At 43.0% G+C, this 19390-nt stretch overlaps 1 protein-coding gene and 1 long non-coding RNA gene across 6 annotated transcripts in view; both read right to left on the bottom strand.

The window, feature by feature from the left end:
* LOC139156524 (histone deacetylase 4) overlaps positions 1-15548 on the bottom strand; it is an 815291-nt gene extending 799743 nt beyond the window's left edge. For 4 of the 5 annotated variants that reach the window (XR_011557327.1, XM_070732257.1, XM_070732259.1 and 1 more), the window contains exon 1: positions 15448-15548. The gene's annotated coding sequence lies outside the window, so the exon portion shown is untranslated. Of the gene's footprint in view, positions 1-14840; positions 14981-15447 lie in introns of those variants that run through there. The other variant, XM_070732258.1, reaches the window with a different exon arrangement.
* Positions 51-14438, bottom strand: LOC139160212 (uncharacterized). The gene is made up of 2 exons (XR_011557904.1): positions 14251-14438; positions 51-1879 (listed from the first exon to the last, which is right to left on the bottom strand). It is a non-coding gene; the product is annotated as an uncharacterized lncRNA (long non-coding RNA).
* Positions 15549-19390: the final 3842 nt, after the last annotated feature.

Here is a 19390-nt window from a genome sequence, read left to right as displayed (position 1 = left end):
CTTCTCAAACTCCAATTTCTTTAATCTGAGCAGAACTTTGAACCGAACCCTTTTCTTTTTTATTTATTTTTTTGTATCCCCTTTTAATCCCCTTTTCCATTTTATTCTTTCTATTCTTCCTTCTAAGAAGGACTTTGTTAGAAAAATAAAGGGGTTATTGGATCAAATTTTAGACACTTGACAACATAGTTATGGTGGTGGCAATGTCCCAGGGTTATGTGAACATCTTTTGGGATCTTCTGACAAGCAACTGCAGGGATTCACTTAACGACTGTGGCAAGAAAGGTGGTAAAGTGAGGCAGAACTCATTTAATAACCATCTTACTCGGGAGATAGAAATGGTGGCCTCCATTGGGGTCAGAAGTCGAGGATTATCTGTCTGACCAGTGCACTCTTTTAGAAGCAGATCAAGAGTACATTTTGAAGCTCCACAGAAAACATCTAGGGGAGAAGGCAGGTTGTCCTCAACTTACAATGGTTCATTTATTGACCATTCAAAGTTGCAACGGCCCTGAAAAAAGTGACTTATGCCCCTTTTTCACACTTACGGCCTTCACAGCAGCCCCACGATCATGTGATCAAAACCTGACCACCGTTTCATATTTATGACCATTGCTGTGTCTTGAGGTCACATGATCCCCTTTTGCGACCGTCTCACAAGCAAAGACAATGGGGGGGGGAGAAGCCAGATTCACTTAACGACCGGGTTTCTCACCGATCCATGCCCAGGCATGAAAATGTGCCGCTCAGACATTATACTTTTCCGCCCATACCAAAAAAAAATTAGAGGGAACATTGTACATAGGTACTTTCAAAGACATAGCATTAGAAATTCTTTAATCGAAACTTGGGGAAAAATTAAAAACAAACATTATTCTAGAGTACCTTATTGGACTGAATTCTGACATACAGATAATGTCGGCATTTTGTGTTTGTAATTTATTATAAACTTGTCCGCTCTTTTTTGGTGAATTTATTCCACTGATGTTTAATGAAAATAGTTTTATTGAATGTTGCATTTTATTATTTGTTCATTATTTCACTCTTTAAGTGCTTCTTAATTGTAGTAAGGTTCCTGTTCTTTTTTTCCTTCTTTTAAATATACTTTTAAAAGTTTTAAATAATTCTCAACCTACACAGAGATATCAGTAAAAGTTTTGCCACAAGGCATGCTTATCTTACTCTATGTAAATTCTATGTGGCTTAAGCTCTGAGTGATTTTAGCATTACTCATCCTCAAGAGCTTGTATGTAATTACACTAGTATTTTTCCTAATTGGAAATTTTATTTAGTGCATAGCCTTCTCCCATATGAATTAAACATTGCAGCAGAAAAAATTCAGGTACAAGCTATCCCACAATTACAAATCAAAACTTCTATTACTTCAGTTAAAAAACGTTGCTGAGAAATATTACTTGGGTTTTACTTAAGTACTTTTTACTTACTTCTCTATTAAATCAATTATTTCAATTGTTAACTAAAAGTAAACATTCCAGTAATTTTATCTCAATCCTTCAGGAAACTAGCCAAGTTTTTAAAGTGATATTAGTTTGGAATTGCATCAAAAGTACCTACTACTTTTAACATTATTTTTACTTCCTTTGGCCACAAGAAGTTTTACTTCTGTTTGCAGATCTTAAACTTTTGTGATTTTACATGAAATTCTGTACCTTTTTCTCTAGTAAAAATTTTCAGATATTTCCAAAATGCAAGGTCTCAAATTTAATTGCTTTAGTCAACACCTCAAAATCTTACTTAAGTATTGGCTGTGTTATTTATTTATTTATTATTTGTTTGATTGTTTGATTGTTTGTTTGTTTGGTTGGTTGGTTGGTTTATATGCCGCCCCTCTCTGAAGACTCGGAACGGCTTACAATATCTAAAAGAAACAATATACAGTATAAATCTCCAAAATTCGTCAGCCAGGGGGCCAGAGTCTAGTGGCCCCAAGCTTGGTGACATAGATGAGTCTTAAGACTCTTATAGAAGGCAAGGAGGGTGGAGACAGTACGAATTTCTGTGGGGAGCTGATTCCAGAGGGCCGGAGCCCTAGGTCCTGCGAAGTGACATTGTCTAGTTGACGGGACTGGTCGCTAGGATTCATGTAGCCTGCCATAAGTAATTGGGTCTGATGCCATGTAGGGCTTTATAGGTCATAACCAACTTTGAATTGCACCCGGAACCAATCGGCAGCCAATGCAGTTATATGTGTAAAAAATTTATCTTGTAGAATGGTTACATTTCTCATTAAAATATTTATCTTTACACTCAGGCTTATCTGAAACACTGTGCAACTGGTCACATACATGCAATTACTAAAGTTGGCTTGGACTGTCTTAAAATCTTTTTTCTTATTTCTAAATCTAAATTTGAATTTCAGACAGTTTTGTCTTTTTCAAATAGCCTTGGATGATTTTGTAGGAGAAATTACTTTTAATCTTCCGAAAGACTTTCTTCTTAGATTAACTTACATTTCTGCAGCTTTACAACTGATTAATATACAATCATATGTAACTTAGAAAAATGCTCCTACCATTTTCACAGATGAAGAAAAGTTGCTTTCAGGAAAGATTGCTTTTCAGGATAATACAATGTTTGGAATAAAGAACTTAGCATACTGTCATATTATAATAATAGTAGTGATAAAAAGAGTTGGAAGGAATCCTGGAGGTCTTCTAGTCCAACCCTTTGCTTAGGTAGGAAACCTACATTTCTTCAGAAAGATGATTATCTAAATCAGTGTTTCCCAACCTTTTTTGAGCACATTATTCATATTTTCAAAATCCTGGGGAACATTGAACGGGGGGGGGGGCGGCTAAAGAAAAGTTTGGACAAAAAAAATCTCTTCCTCCGTTTCGCTCTATTTCTCCCTCCCTCATTCTCTCCCTTCCCTTCTTTCTCTCTCTCTCCATCCCTCTTTCTTTCTTCCTTTTTTTGCTCTTTCTCCCTCCTTCCCTCCCTCTGTCTTTCTCTCTCCCTTGCTCTCTCTCTCTCTCTCTGTCACTCTTGCTATCTCTCTCTTGCTTTTTTCTCTCTCACTCACTCTCTTCTTTCCTCACTCATCTTTCTTTCTCTCTTGCTTTCTTCTTCTCTCTTTCTTCCTTCCTCTCTCATCTCTCTTTCTTTCTCTCTCTCTCTTTATCTCTCCCCCTCTTTCTCTATCTCTCCCCCTCTTGCTCCTTTTTCTCACTTTCCCTCTCTTGTTTTCTTTCTCTCTCTCTTGCTTTCTCTCTCTTTCTCTCTTGTTTTCTTTCTCTCGTTCTCTCTCTTGCTATCTCTTTCTCTCCCCCTTTCTCTCTCTTTCTCTTGTTTTCTCTCTCACACTCTTTCTCTCTCTCTCTCTCTCTTGCTATCTCTTTCTCTACCCCCTCTTTGTCTCTCTCTCTCTTTCTCACTTTCTATCTTGCTCTGTCGCTCTCACTCTCTCGTTCTCCAGAGGCTGGCGAAAGTGATTTTCAAAGTTGGGCACGCGGGCCAGCGCGCTCTCTCTCCCCATCCCCCTGCCAGCCCACCCGGAACATTCAAAGTAAGAAAAACCTTCGCCGGCTTACTTTGAATGTGGCAGGGGGAGAGCGCACGCTGGCCCGCGCGCCCAACATTGAAAATCACTTTTGCCAGCCTCCGGAGAACGAGAGAGATCGCCTTCGCCGCCTCTCCTGCAGCCCCCTCGCTGAGAGCCCGGGACAAAAGTGCTTTCGGCGAAGGCAGCAGCGAGTAGCCAGGGGCGCGAGGGGGCTAGAGGTGCGGGGGCGGCCGCGGCCCGGCACCCTCCTGCTCCCACCGCCAGTGCCCTCCCTCTGGGCCCCAAAGGACATTGGTTGCCGTCCCCGCCAAGGAAGTTCCAGCTGGGCAGGGCACTGCTGGTGCCTCCGCCCTAGAGCTCTTGCCACCGCCATCCCCCGGCTACTACCTGGTGCCGCTGCTGATGGCGCCCTCCTCCTCTTGCTGCCGGTGCAAAGAATGAAGCTCTCCTTCCTTCTTTGGGACCCAGCAGGAGAGCGCCGGCAACAGCGGCATCGGGCAGTAGCCGGGGGGCAGCTGCGAGTGGGAGCTCCAAGTCAGAGGCACCGGCAGCGCCCTGCCCAGCTGGAGCTTCCATAGGAGTTTCGCGGCACACCTGACCATGTCTCGCGGCACACTGGTTGGGAAACGCTGATCTAAATAACCTCCAGTTAAAAAACTCTTGGGGCATTTTTGAAGAAAATCTGTTCCAATGATTAATTGCACCACTGGGAAACCCCGCCTCCAGACTTCCATTGCCAGCTGAAGCGCCCATTCTTGCACTGCTGGGATTTCCCTTTACTGGGATCCAAAGCAGCTCCCTTCACTGGAATTCAAAGCAGCACCAGCAAAACTGAAGGTAATCCCAGCGAAGGGAGCCTCAGAGAAATCCCAGCAGTGCAAGAACGAGTGGTTGGGCTGGCAACGGAAATCCGGAAGCTGTCAACCTTCGCAATGATTCTGCATTTCTTCTACGCTTGGTTGCCAATAGAAATGGGGAGGGGTTTGGTATTGGGGGGGAAGAGTGCAGGAGGCCTTGTAAAGTGGGATAAGTTTTGTTTTCCTAGAAACCAGGTGACCAGGAGGAGACCATTAGAAGTTGCATTCCATAAATGTGATGTGAGTCTAAAGATGCATCCACCTGACGATCCCCATCCTATTCCGGGAAAAGGCAGGTCTCTGAGGATGGGGGTGGATTACTGCAATTTTTCACAAAGCTGGATTTGCATGAGGCTTACTATAGAATTCACATCAAGGAAGGGGATGAATGGAAAACAGCCTTCAATACTCCCCTAGGGTTTTTTCCAATTTAAAGTGCTCCCATTTGGCCTAAAGGGGGGGCCAGGAGTTTTCATGCAATTAATCAATGAGGTACTGTATGAGCATTTATATAAGGGGGGGGTCTTGATCTACCTTAACGACATATTGATATTTTCAGAGACATTAGAGCAGCGGTCCCCAAACTATGGTCCGCGGGCCAGATGCAACCCGTTGAGGCTATTTATCCGGCCCGTGGCAGTGCACAAGATTTTTCTGATCGAATCTCCCATCCACTCAGTCCGTGCGGTCTTGCTGCTGACTTTCTGGTGGCAGCGAGGAGAGGTGGAGAGCAAAGCGGCAGTCAGGAAAGCGGACCTGCAATTGGCCCCTTTGTTTCCCGCCTTTAGGGAGAGAAACTGTTGCTGCTCTGCCATAGGGCAGCAAAAGTTCCTCTCCCTAAAGGCGGGAAACAAAGGGGCCAATTGAGGTCCACTTTCCTCCCCGCTCCTTGCTTCTCTACCTCTCCTTACCACCGCGAGACGCTCAGCAGCAAGACCGCACAGACTGAGTGGACGGGAGACTTCCCCTTCCCTGCTTTCCAGCGTCTTGGTTCCTCAGGTGGCGCTTTTTTCCCCTCTTCAAAGTTTTTGCATGGTGAGATTTGCATTCGGGCAAGGATTCAGGGGGGGGGGGTTCTGCTTGGGAGAAGGGAGTGGATGGGAAGCGCTTCGTTCCTCCGGTGGTGCTTTTTCCCTCTTCAAAGTTTTTGCATGGTGAGATTTGCATTCGGGCAAGGATTCGGGGGGGGGGGGTTCCTGTTGGGGAAAAGGGAGTGGATGGGAAGCTCTTTGTTCCTCCGGTGGTGCTTTTTCCCCTCTTCAAAGTTTTTGCACAGTGAGATTTGCATTCGGGCAAGGATTCAGTGGGGGGGGGGCGTTTCCTGCTGGGGAGAAGGGAGTCGATGGGAAGCTCTTCATTCCTCCGGTGGTGCTTTTTCCCTCTTCAAAGTTTTTGCATGGTGAGATTTGTATTCTGGCAAGGATTCAGGGGTGTGTGCTGCGGAGAGGGGGGGAGAGTAACGGAGGGAGTGAGAGAGAAAGCAAGAGAGAGAAACAGGGAGAGAGAGAGGAGATAGGGAGAGAGGGAGAGGGAGGAAGAGGGGGATATAGAGAGTGAGTGAGAGAGGGAAATAAAGCAAGAGAGAGGGAGTGAGAGAGAAAGCAAGAGAGAGAGAGAAGGTGAGGAAGCAAGAAAGAGAAACAGGGAGAGAAGGAGAGGGAGAGGGAGGAAGAAGGGGAGACAGAGAGTGAGAGGGAGAAATAAAGTAAGAGAGAAATATAGAGAGAGGGAGAGAGAAAGAGGGAGAGAGAGAAATAAAGCAAGAGAGGGTGAGAGAGAAAGAGGGAGAGATACAAAGCGGGAGAGATAGAAAGAGTGAGTAGGAGAAAGAGAAGAGAGAGAGAAAGAGAAAAATGAGAAAATGATGGAGGGAAAGAACAAGGGAGAGGAAAATGAAACCAAATGAGAGCGGAAGAGAGAAGTGGAAAGGAAGGAGGGAGGGAAGGAAGGAGAAATTGAGGGAACAAGGAAGCAAGAAAGGAAGGAAAGAAAGAAAGAAGGAGAAATAGAGGGAACAAGGAAGAAAAGGAAGTTGTTGGTATTTTGTTTTTGTAGGGCTGTATATTTTTCTATTGGTATTTTACTTATAGCAATTTGGTTTCCCTAGGAAACAATGATGTCAAAAAAGAGAAAAATTGATTCGGAGTGTAGGATATTCAAAGAACAATGGACTTATGATTACTTTTTCATGCAGTGCAAGGAAAGAGCTGTGTGTTTGATATGCCAGAATGCAGTGGCTGTGTTCAAGGAATACAATTTGCGACGACACTATCAAACTCACCATAAAGATAAATTTGATTGTTTGGTCGGAGATGTGAGAAAAGATAAAATATTAAAACTGAAAAATACATTGACAGCTCAGCAAAATTTATTTATTTATTATTTATTTTATTTATTATTTAGATTTGTATGCCGCCCCTCTCAGCAGGCTCTCTGAAGCAGTAGCAGCTAAATATTTCATCACTCCGAGCAAATTTTAAAGTTGCTAAGCAAATAGCCCGCGCTGGCAGACCATTCGTGGAGGGAGAATTTGTGAAAGGTTGCCTTCTTGATGTTGCCAAAGAGGTGTGTCCAGAAAAGGCAGACTTATTTAATAGTTAGTCTTTCAGGATTTACAATTACACAAAGGATTGAAGAAATGGGAGACAATTTGCATCAGCATTTGCAAAACTCTGCAAAAAAACTATCATATTTTTCCTTAGCACTGGATGAGAGCAATAATGTTCGGGATTCCGCACAATTACTTATTTTTATTCGTGGGACGAATGACAATTTTGAAGTCACAGAAGAGCTTGCTGCACTTTGCAGCATGAAAGGTACAACTACAGGAGCGGATATTTATGAAAAGGTGTCCCAAACTGTGAAGGATTTGGAGCTGGACTGGGCTACACTAGCCAGCGTAACAACAGATCGTGCTCCTAGCATGGTGGGATCTAAGAAAGGAGTAATTGCTCGGATCAAACGAGAGATGGACAAATGTAACCAATCTCATCCAATAGCCATACACTGCCTCATCCACCAACAAGCGCTAGTATGTAGTAAATCAATTAAGTGGGACTCTGTTATGAAAATTGTGTTATTTTGTGTTAACTTCATTAGAGCCAATGCACTAAACCACAGACAATTTCAGGAATTTCTGTCTGAGCTAAATGTTGCCTATGACGATGTTGTGTACTACACAGAAGTCCGTTGGCTGAGTCGAGGGAGATTTCTGAGACATTTCTGTGACTTACTTCCACAGATTACAGATTTTATGATTTCAAAAAACAAAGAAGTACCAGAGCTCAATGATGCAGAATGGAAATGGCACCTCGCCTTTCTGACAGATGTAACAGAGCTACTCAACAGTTTCAATGTGCAACTTCAAGGAAAAGGGAAGCTCATCTGTGATATGCAATCACATGTGAAAGCATTTGAAGTAAAATTAGGCCTTCTTATCAAACAAGTGAAAGAGGAAAATTTCTGCCATCTCCCCTTAACTCAAAATCTGTTAGCGGAAAAACCCTTGATTGCATTTCCAAAAGAAACATGTGTGGATTTACTTGAAAAGTTGCAAAAGGAGTTCCAATCAAGATTTAAAGAGCTTCATCTCCATGAACAGAAAATACAGCTTTTCCGTAACCCATTTTCTATTGACATTGAAAATGTGGATACAATTTACCAAATGGAACTGGCTGACCTGCAGAATTGTGGCTATCTGAAAGACGCATTCAAGTCAACTAGCTTGCTTAATTTCTACGCATCTCTCCCCTCTGAGACATATCCTAATCTCAGGAACCATGCACTCAAAATGGCAACCATCTTTGGCAGCACTTATGTCTGTGAACAGACTTTTTCCAGAATGAAACATCTGAAATCTCCAACCAGATCTAGACTAACTGATGCACATTTACATCACATTTACTAGCAGTGACAAATATGGAAGTGGACCTTGACCATCTCATCAGTCAAAAGCAGGCCCATAGTTCCCATTGAAATACTGGCATGTTTGTTGATTTAAATTTAAATTTACGTTAATAAAGAAGTATAAATTACTTTATTACTTTATTACTTCTTCTTTATTTTAAATATTGTATTTGTTTCCATTTTGTTTTTTTATTTTAAATAAGGTATGTGCAGTGTGCATAGGGATTTGTTCATAGGTTTTTTTATAGTTCGGCCCTCCAACAGTCTGAGGGAGAGTGAACTGGCCCCCTGTGTAAAAAGTTTGGGGACCCCTGCATTAGAGCAACATGTGGCCCTTGTGAGGGAGGTTCTAAAGAAACTTAAAGCCGCAGAGTTATATGCAAAGCTGTCTACGTGCAAATTTCACCAGAGTAAAATTGACTATTTGGGATATCGCATCTCACACCAGGGGTTGGAGATGGATCCTGAGAAGGTGAGGGGAGTCCTGGAATGGGAGGCCTCACACACTAGAAAGCAATTGCAGAGTTTCTTAGGGTTTGCCAATTTTTACCGACAGTTTATTCCAGCATTCTCCCAAATAGCTTTGCCTATTACGAATCTGTTGAAAACGAAAGGAGAAAGCAAGCCTAATCCGAACGGCCCACTACAGTGGACCATGGAATGTCAAGTGGCTTTCGAAAAGTTGAAGAGACTGTCTGCGGGTGAGCCCATTCTCAAACACCCAGATTTCGAGCGTCCTTTTGTAATCCAAGTAGACACAAGCGATGTGGCCGTGGGATCGGTCCTGTTGCAGGAAGATGAAGAGCAGGGCCTTCGCCCCTGTACGTTTACTTCTAGGAAGCTCACTGAGACCGAACGAAGGTGGGCGGTATGGGAAAAAGAAGCATTTGCAGTGCAGTGGGCCCTACTGTCCTGGAGGCATTTCCTAGAGCAGCGTTTCCCAACCGGTGAGACACAGCCAGGTGTGCCGCCAAGCTCCTAGGGAAAAAGGATAGCTTAAGGAGAGCCCTGCCCAGCTGGAGATTCCCTGGCAGCACCAGGTAGAAGCTGGCAATGCAGCACCCTTTTCCAGTGCCGCGCAAGGAGCTGGGCGTTGGAGTTTGGGGTGGGGAGCGATGAAAGTGCGGAGGCCGGCGCCGCGGCTGCCCCCACCCCCCAGTGCCTCCGTTCCCCTCGCGCCCCTGGCTTCTCGCCGCTGACGCCCGCCTTCCTGCCCGCCTTCCCGCCTGCCCTCCCGCTCGATCTGCCCCTTTCTCCAACTCCTCCGGCGAGCGCTCGGAGAAAACCTTCTCACAGCGGAGGTCGGAGAAGGTTCTTTGGAACGTCGGGGGTGCGTGCGCGCGCGCGCCCTATCCCCCAGCCAGTCTACACGGAAAAGCTTTGCTGGCCTCCGCAGAGAAGGAAGAGAGAGAACAAGAGAGAGAAAGAAAGGAAGAGAGAGAAAGATAGCAAGAGAGACAGAATGAGAGAGAGAAAGAGAAAGAAAGAGACAGCAAGAGGGGGGAAGGAGGGAGAGAGAAAGAGAGCCAAAGAGAGAGGAAGGAAGGAAGAGAGAAAGAAAGAGATAGCAAGAGAGACAGAATGAGAGAGAGAGAGAGAGAAAGAAAGAAAGAAAGAGACAGCAAGAGGGGGGAAGGAGGGAGAGAGAAAGAGCAAAAGAGAGAGGAAGGAAGAGAGAAAGAAAGAGATAGCAAGAGAGACAGAATGAGAAAGAAAGGAAAGAAAGAAAGAAAGACAGCAAGAGGGGGGAAGGAGGGAGAGAGAAAGAGAAAGAGAGAGGAAGGGAGAAAGAAAGGGATGGAGAGAGAGAGAAAGAGGGAGGGAGAGAAAGAGGGAGGGAGAGAGAAATAGAGCGAAAGGGAGAAAGAGAGATTTTTTTTGTCCAAACTTTTTTGCGCCCCCCCCCTCAATGTTCCCCAGGATTTTGAAAATGTGAATAATGTGCCACGGCTCAAAAAAGGTTGGGAAACACTGTCCTAGAGGGAGCTAAACAGCCGTTTGAGGTGTGGACTGATCACAAAAATCTAGGTGTTGAAAACCCCCAGGAAACTGTTCCCCAAGCAAGCAAGATGGGCACAGCATTTCAGTCGGTTCAACTTCTTGTTGCGCTATATACCTGGGGGAAATAATTTTATGGCAGATGCTCTTTCTAGGTTGCTTCAATACAACAGTGGTAGACTGAAGATAGTTTAACTGGTGATCCCGGCTCAACAACGGGCATGCCCAGCAATCACCAGAGAGAAAGCTCAAAGAAGGCCGATCTTCTGGATGACTTGGCGATGGAGATCCAAAAGACTTTAGAAATCAATGACTCATCAAGCAGACTGCACTCAAGGGTCTGGACTGACGTGGATAGGGTCCAGAGTGTATGTCCCAGCCTCAATGAGAACTGTCATTTTAGAGAGGGGCCATGATTCAAAGGTAGCTGAACATTTTGCGTTTCTAAAAACCCTACACCTGTTGAGGAGACAATTCTGGTGGCCCTCCATGAAAAAGGACATTGAGGCTTATGTGGCTAGCTGCCCTGTTTGTGCGTTTGTTGTCTTTCTTCTTTTTCTTTTAAGACTAAAGTCCCTGTTCTAGCGGGTCCGAATGTCAACCTTCGCTATGATTCTGCATTTCTTCTATGCTTGGTTGCCAAAAGAAATGGGGAGGGGTTTGGTATTGGGGGGAAGAGTGCAGGAGGCCTTGTGAAGTGGGATAAGTTTCATTTTCCTAGAAACCAGGTGACCAGGAGGACCGTTAGAAGTTACATTCCATAAATGTGACGTGAGTCTGAAGATGCGTCCACATGATGGTCATGGGCACTAGGGATTGGCCAATCTCCAAGAGGGGGATCAAAAAGGAGTTTTGATATATGCACGTATCACGCCTTTTTCTTCAGTGTTTACTTTCACTTTGATTGCTTTCAGTTCTGATTTTTGATAAATTCACTTTTGAACCTTAAAATGGACTCTGGGTTTTATTTTTCTTAAACACTGACTGTAGCAGTTGACAGAAGCCTCAGTGGAATCCCAGAAGCGCAAGAACCAGCACTTCGGCTGGCAACAAATGTCCGGAGGCGGGGATTCCCAGTGAAAGGAGGCTCAGGGGAATCTCAGCGCTTCAGCTGGCCATGAAAGTCTGGAGGCAGGGCATCCCAGCGGCGGCGGCTTGGGTTCATAAGGTGAAAATAGTTCAGAAGAAGAGGCAAAAAAATCTCATATCTCGAAAAGTTCGCTAGAAGAGGTGTTCGTAAAACGAGGTACCACTGTATTGATATAGCAATAACATTTAGACTTAAATACTCATAGGTCTTTTGCAGCTCACTCTAAGCTATTTGCAAAGTCAGCATATTGCCCCCAACAATCTGGGTCATTTTACCCACCTCAGAAGAATGGAAGGCTGAGTCAACCTTGAGTCGGTGGTGAGATTTCAACTGCTGAAGTAGTCTGCAGTACTGCACTCTAACCACTGCACCATCCAGGCTCTTATAGCCTGTGTTTAAATTCTAATTACATTCCAGAGAGGGGCATGGTCAGCGCCGCGATGACATGGAGCTTCCCTGCGCTCTGTGCAGAAGCCGCAAATCTCCGTTGCCTGGGGCTCTGGTTCCAATGGAACCAGGCCAGAACCTCCCTGTGGGGGAGGTGAAGGGGATGTTGCTGGGAATCTGCTTTGGGGTTGGCATACTCCCCAGAGAACTAGCTTAGGGCTTCGACTGGCAGGGGAGCGAAATTAGCTTTTTCAAGCCCACCTAGCCATGGTCACTGTGCAACACAAAAATCGATGGAATGAAAGCTTGAAAATACATGGGAGAAGAATCAAAGAAAAGTGCTGGAGAGACAAGGAAGAGAATCTAAGAATTGTGCTGGTGAATGATGTTGCAAAAAAAGAATTTAGGACTATTTTTTTTAATGGGAACTAAAAGATGGAGGAAAATAGAGAGCAAGCAGCTAATTAACAAATATAGCAGAAAGCTTCTGAAGAAGACAATGAAGAGCCCAATGTTTGATAATTAAATTGGATTATTGAAACATTTATGAAGTGAAGATTTATTTTAATAAAAGTGCTTTAATTTTTCAAGAAATTTAACTGTCAGATATATAAAGCAAATGAATAAGCTTGTGGAATTAATAAGTCTGCCACCTGCTGGTTGGAGGAGTAACCACAGGGAAAATGTTGGTGTATGTTTAAACAGCTGCAGACCTTGGACTTCAGAACATTTTATCTGTTGTGTCTGTGAAAATGAAATTAATTTCTTATTTACCTACTTGTGGAGAGAAAAAGATTGTATAAGCTTTTGTTGGGAAATGGCAGTGAGGATGTTATAGCTTTTGAAGATCAGGATTTATAGTGCTCCTTTTTTAGGACGATTTTTAAGACTACTTTTTAGGACTACTTGCAGATGCATTGACTACTTCACATATTCCTAGAAGGGATTGTTGAATTGTTGGACTATGACAACATGGAAAAATTACTGGAAAATGCGATGATTGAACTGTCAAGTATGTTTAATATCAAGGACTATTCTGCAGATCTACAGATTACACAATGGATTTATAGAGATGACTTTGCAACATGGAAATAGAACTGAGGAAATATGGAGAAATGGTTGCAATTACAGTGGTACCTCTACTTAAGAACTTAATTTGTGACCAGGTTCTTAAGTAGAAACATTCTTAAGTAGAAGCAATTTTTCCCATAGGAATCAATGTAAAATCAAATAATGCGTGCAAACCCATTAGGAAAGAAATAAAAGCTTGGAATATGGGTGGGAGGAAAATGAGGACAGTCACTGCCAAAGGAAGAAGGTGAGGTGAGCATGACCTTTTGCCTTTCTGCACCCAGATGCTTTGGGAGACAACCTCACACCAGGTGTATGTGAGGCAGCGCAAGGGAGTCACCACAGCGAAGTGGTTTATTCTCTCTCAAAGCACCCAGAGAAAGGAAAACGCTCTATTCGCTCTAGGCTGCCAAAGCCTCCTCAAGTGCCACCAAAAGGCTCCTCTGGCAGCCCAGATGGCCATAATTAAAGGGGGAATGGCAGGAAACTGGCCGGGCATAGGTGCTGCTCTCAAATTTCCTGGGAAATTTTTCCGGGCTCGGGTTCTTAAGTAGAAAATGGTTCTTAAGAAGAGGCAAAAAAATCTTGAACACCCAGTTCTTATCTAGAAAAGTTCTTAAGTAGAGGTACCACCGTATATACATATGTATGTATGTTTCTTTCCGGGTGCTAATGATGCTTCCAACTCTTATTGGCTTGCAAGCTCTTTCATTGTTATTCTCTCCAAGTAAAAATTTTTTAAAGCCCTAAGCAGGGGATAAAATAATGTGCTGGCTAAGGATGATAGCCAGATGAATACCTGGTAAGCAGATTCTTTTCCCATTTTCCTCCCCCAAAACTAAGATGCGTCTTATACTCCAAAAATACTGTGTGTGTGCGCGCGCGCGCGTGCACGTGCGGGTACACACACACGTTTTTCTGTCAAATCTTCCTTATAAGGCAAAGGCTAGTTTCAAATCCCAGTAAGGGTATGGCTAGCTGATGAGAGGAAACCACCTCGAAATAGAGCTATACTAGATCTCCCTTCATTTTCAATTCAGCAAAAATATGTTACAGATACAGAATATAGTTTGTCAGCTATGAAAAATTAACTGCCTTGGATATGACTCTGGATGGGGCCGAAAGGCAAAAAGAAGCATCAAGCTCCTCCCATATTTAGATGTGCCAGGGAGATTCAACAGAAACAAAACATATTAACACTTCCCTGGTGAAAGGATGAGATCCTGTGGCCTACAGTTAATTCTTACAAGGCAGAGGCTATAGGTTCAAATCCCAGCAAGAGTATGGCTAGCTGATGAGAGGAAACAACCTTGAAATAGATCTATAACTAGTCTCCCTTCATTTTCAATTCAGCAAAATTATATACATACATACATGTGTAAGTTTATATTATGAAAATGATTAAACTTTTAGCTCACCTTTCTACAAATATCTAACTCCTCCATTCTTTCAAGGGATACATTTTTGCCAACATATAGGCATTAGGCAAATGAGCCCACATCTCCCACACACAGATTTCAACCTTTCCAGTTCAATATAGCCTGCAAATGCATCATATCCAATTACACAATTATGCATCTGAATGAAGTAAACACTATTCATATAATACGATCCTAATTGTGTAACTGTGTAAATATTCACATTCTTCTTTGTAACTACTGTTTTCATTGCGGTATATTTATTGTGGCTCCCCTTCCATTCCTTGGCAATAACACTTTTTAATCTTACTACTATGGCAATACTGCATTTAAATGAAAACGGTTAATCCCAATATCTCCGGTCTACGAAAAGATACAAGATAGATTCACGGCCTATCTTCTACAGTGAATTGGCGACTTAAAAACTGAAGACCTTTTCCCGGCCGGCCAGCTGGCCAAATGTCCTTCGGCCTTCCTTTTCTCCACCCGCTTCGCCTTTGCCGCCGGGATTGTTGGGAGGGACACCGCCCAGCCTCACCCCAAGGGGCGTTTCCATGCTTAGCTGCATCTTATTCCCACCCCGCACTCACCCGTCCAGCTGTTACTCATTCAGCCAGTTAAGCAGGAGAGGGTGGATTTTTTGGAACCTTAGACGGATGCGGTTCTCGGATCCACTCGCTTCATTCACAAAAAATGCAAATAAACAGACGGCCTTAAAGCATAACCTTCCTCGAAGCCGAGAAGGTGGCACCCGCTACTCACGGCAAAGGAAGGGGAGAGGTGGGAACAAGATGGGCCCAAGTGTCGATCAAGGCTCTAAGTCCCGCCTTCCACCCTTTGATAGGCACGGGCTGCTAAAAACACCCAACTCCACCCTGGCCTCAACAGCCCCCGTAGAACCGATGTCTGTAGACGACTCGGATGATGGCTCAAAATCACCCGCCAACCTTCGATCGAGGCCCCGACTAGTGCTCTAAAGCGTCAGTCACCCCATGGCCCTGAATATTCTATTTCCCTTCGCCGGCTCCAATCCTCCCCAGCTGTCTCCGAAGGGGATCCATTCTCAGCCCTAAAGGTGCAGGAAGAGACCCCCTTAGCCGCAACCTCTCCCAGTGGTTTAAAGGAAAGGTGCCGTAACAATTGGGCAATAACTGGCATCACGCGATCTTTCAGGAAGCCTTTGCGCCAGATACTGACCTGTGTTTGAAAACAGAAGAAAACAAGAATCAGAACAGCCCTCGGCTCTACCGCTACCATTACGGTGTGCGCGCCACCAACGGAGTCAGCTCCTGACAGAACCCACCATCTTGAAATTTTCACATAAGTAACCCTCGTGATACAGACCTTTTTTTTCTTGCTCCCTATAAACCAATCGGAGAACGAAACTATTAATAGACGCACGATTTTTCCTCCTCACCGTCCCTCGCGGCTCACTATCTTCCCCTCCCGCTTTAGAAGGGAAAAGGAGTCAAGTTTTGTAAACCTTGGGATTGCCCAGTGCTTGGAAAATTTCAGAAGTAGGATATCCTTCTCTGAATCGATATAAATTCTTCGCATTACTGGGGTCTTCACAGGATTCGGGGGAAAGCATACGGCCCTACGCATATGCTAAATATTTCAAACCTGACTGAATTCCTGTGATGTAACACTGCTCGAATCTTGTATTCTCATTGGCTTAAAAAACATTGATTTAAAAAAACTTGCTCAAATGACCAGAATAGTCTTTGCAATTAAGTCAATTCCGCTGGATCCAATGGAACTTATTCCTTCATTGAATCAGACATGAATTATTTTGATATATATATTTTACATTGGAACCACTTGAAATCACTATCAGATAATACTACATATCTGTCTGCAACACATTGTAACTTATTTATGAATAATTTATGTTTTCAAATCTATTATTTTTACATCTTTTAAATATTTTACAGATCTTTTCCAGCTTTTACAGCTTCCATTTCCCTTTTTTCCTAGCCATTTATAAAAAATCTCCATATTTCATAATATTTGAATTTTCCTGATTGTTTAGCTCCATTGTCATTTTGTCTAATTCTGCACAGTCTAATACTTTTTTTAATCAAGCTTCTTTCAGATGGTGTTGTTTGTTGTTTATTCTTGTTGATGTTGTGACATGTTGGATTAGATAATAATGTTCTCTTTTTCATTGGTTTTTCCAATGTGCCAAGTAAAAATATTTCCGGTTATGTCTCTAATTTTTGTTCTACAATTTCTTCTATCCAAATTTGTATTTTATGCCCTATTTTGTTAATTTGGGAACATGTCCACAACATATAAAAGTAGGTTCCATTGCTTTGCTCACATTTCCAACAGTTTGGTCTGAGATTTGTATACATTTTTGCTAAACTTGCGGGCGATAAATGCAAAGATTATATTCTCCTTATATGTTACAGATTTTGTCACTTTTTAGTTTTTTTGCCAATTTTTTCCCATTGGTTTAAGTGTATATTGTGGCCAATATTCCTCACCCAACTGATCATGTTTCCTTTAACAATTTCATTTTCCATTTTATATTGTAATAAAAATTTATATAATTTTGTAATTAGTTTTCCCCTTGACCTAATACAATTTTGTCTAATGCTAAATTTTGGGCTTGTATCCCTTAGTTCTTCTTATTATAATATAATCTTGATTTAATTTGTGGGTATGGCCACCAGTCTATTTTAATTCCTTCCTTCTCTAATTGTAGCATGGATTTTAGATTCCCTTCCTTGTCCAGTAACTATGAATATCTAACCATGTTGTCTAAATCCATAGTATTTGGGTGCATTATAACCTCCATTCCTGAGAACCAGCCTGAGACTTCTCTATGGTGTTGCTTTTAATTTTGTTTCATACTTCTAATAGTGCTTCTCTAATTTTATGACTTCTAAAATATGAATGTGTTTTGTGTTTCTTGTCTCAGAGAAAGCCGCGCCGTCCCATCTTCAGATTGTACCTTTCAAGTGCCAATAATCTTTTATTTTTAAATTGGATCTATTCCTTAATTCAAGCTAGCACTGAAGCTTGATAATATAATTCAAAATCCGGATGGCCAAGTCCTCCCTGTTTTCTATTATCTTGTAACCACTTCAATTTAATTCTTGGGGTTTTTTTTCCTTCCCATACTAATTTGGATACTATTTTATCTAATTGGTTGATCACTCTGACCATCAGGAAGTTCCTCCTTATCTCCATGTTGAATCTCTCCTTGGTCAGCTTCCAGCCGTTGTTCCTCGTCCGGCCCTCTGGTGCCCAGAAGAATAAAGTGATCGCCTCCTCTCTGTGACATCCCCTCGTATACTTGTAGACTGCTATCATGTCCGCTCTGACCCTCCTTTTCTCTAGGCTATCTATGCCCAGTTCCCTCAGTCTCTCTTTGTAAGTCTTGGTTTCCAATCCCTTAATCATCTTGGTTGCTCTTTTTTGCACCTTCTCCAGAATTTCAAAGTCTCTTTTGAAGTGTGGTGACCAGAACTGAATACAGTACTCCAGGTGTGGTCAGACCAGGGCGTAGTAGAATGGTATTAAGACTTCCCTGGTCTTGGAGTGTATTCCCCTGTTGATGCAGCTTAGGATTGTGTTGGCTTTTTTAACTGCTGCTGCACATTATTGGTTCATGTTTAGTTGATTGTCCATCAAGACTCCGAGGTCCCTTTCGCAGTCGCTACTGCTAAGAGGGGTTTCTCCCAGGTTGTATGTGTGTCCAGGGTTTTTTCTGCCTAGGTGAAGGACTTTGCTCTTGTCAATGTTAAACATCATTTTGTTGGTGTGGGCCCACTGTGTTAGTCTGTCTAGGTCTTTCTGTAATTTGAGCCTGTCTTCTAGGGTATTAGCTACCCCCCGCCAGCTTGGTGTTGTCTGTGAATTTGATCAGTTGCCCTTCTATTCCTTCATCCAGGTCATTGATGAAAATATTGAAGAGCACAGGGCCCAGGACAGAACCCTGTGGTACTCCGCTGCCTACTTTCTTCCATGTGGATTTGGAACCGTTGAGGACAACTCATTGGGTGTGGTCGGTCAGCCAACTGTTAATCCAACTGCATGTGTTGTAATCTACCTCACTTTTTTCTAATTTGTTGATTAGGAGATAGTGGTGGACTTTGTCGAAAGCTTTGCTGAAGTCTAAGTATATGAGGTCCACCGTGTTGTGCTGGTCTACTGATTTGGTTATGGTGTTGAAAAAGGATATGAGATTGGTTTGACATGATTTGTTTCTGACAAACCCGTGTTGGCTGTTGGATATTATCTTGTTTGTTTCCAGGTAGTGGCAAAGCTGTTTTTTTATTATTTTCTCCAGTATTTTTTCAGATATTGAAGTCAGGCTAATAGGTCTATAGTTGCTTGGATCCGTCTTTTTCCCTTTTTTGTGGATGGGAACTTTAAATGCTGTTGACATTGTCATTTTGTAGTTTCTGTCCCATAATTGCTGCCACCTATCTATATCTATTGTGTAGCCTATATTCCTCATCCACTTAATCATGGTAGCTTTAACTTGTTCAAACTCTAGTTCCATTGTTAACAGATAATTGTAGATTTTTTAAAATTAAGTTTTCATCTATACCAAACATAATTTCATCCAATTTTGTTTTTTGAAAGTTGATTCCTTTTGTTTTCAAATCATTGTCATGTCCTGCTTGTAACTCAATATATTTATACCAATCTATCTTTATTTTTTGCTTTTCTAGTTCTTCCATTGATTTTAGCTTTTTTGTCTGTGCTATTATATCATTATATCTTAGAATCATACACTTGGAAGGGACCTCCATGGTCATCGGGTCCAACCCCTGCTCAATGCAGGCTGCTGCTGTTCAATGCCAGGTCGGTAGTTAACAAGGCTCTCCTCATCCGAGATCTGATCTTGGAGGAGGAAGCCGACCTGGTATGTGTGACTGAAACCTGGCTGGGCCCAGAAGGAGGAGTTCCCCTCTCTGAAATATGCCCAGACAGATTTCAAGTACAGCAACAACCATGACCCCAGGGAAGGGGGAAAGGAGTGGCTATTATAGCCAAGGAGACTATTAACCTACGCAGACTCACTGCTCCTGAGATTCCAGGTTGTTAGTGCCTCTTTGTGAAATTAGACCTAGGGGTTCAGGTGGGCTTCTTGCTCACGTACTTGCCTTCCAGCTGTGTGTCA

The sequence above is a fragment of the Erythrolamprus reginae genome, chromosome 1 (assembly GCF_031021105.1).
Source record: "Erythrolamprus reginae isolate rEryReg1 chromosome 1, rEryReg1.hap1, whole genome shotgun sequence".
Classification (NCBI taxonomy): Eukaryota; Metazoa; Chordata; class Lepidosauria; order Squamata; family Dipsadidae; genus Erythrolamprus; species Erythrolamprus reginae.
Note: the sequence above shows the minus strand (reverse complement) of the source record. Positions and strands in the feature narration are given on the sequence as shown.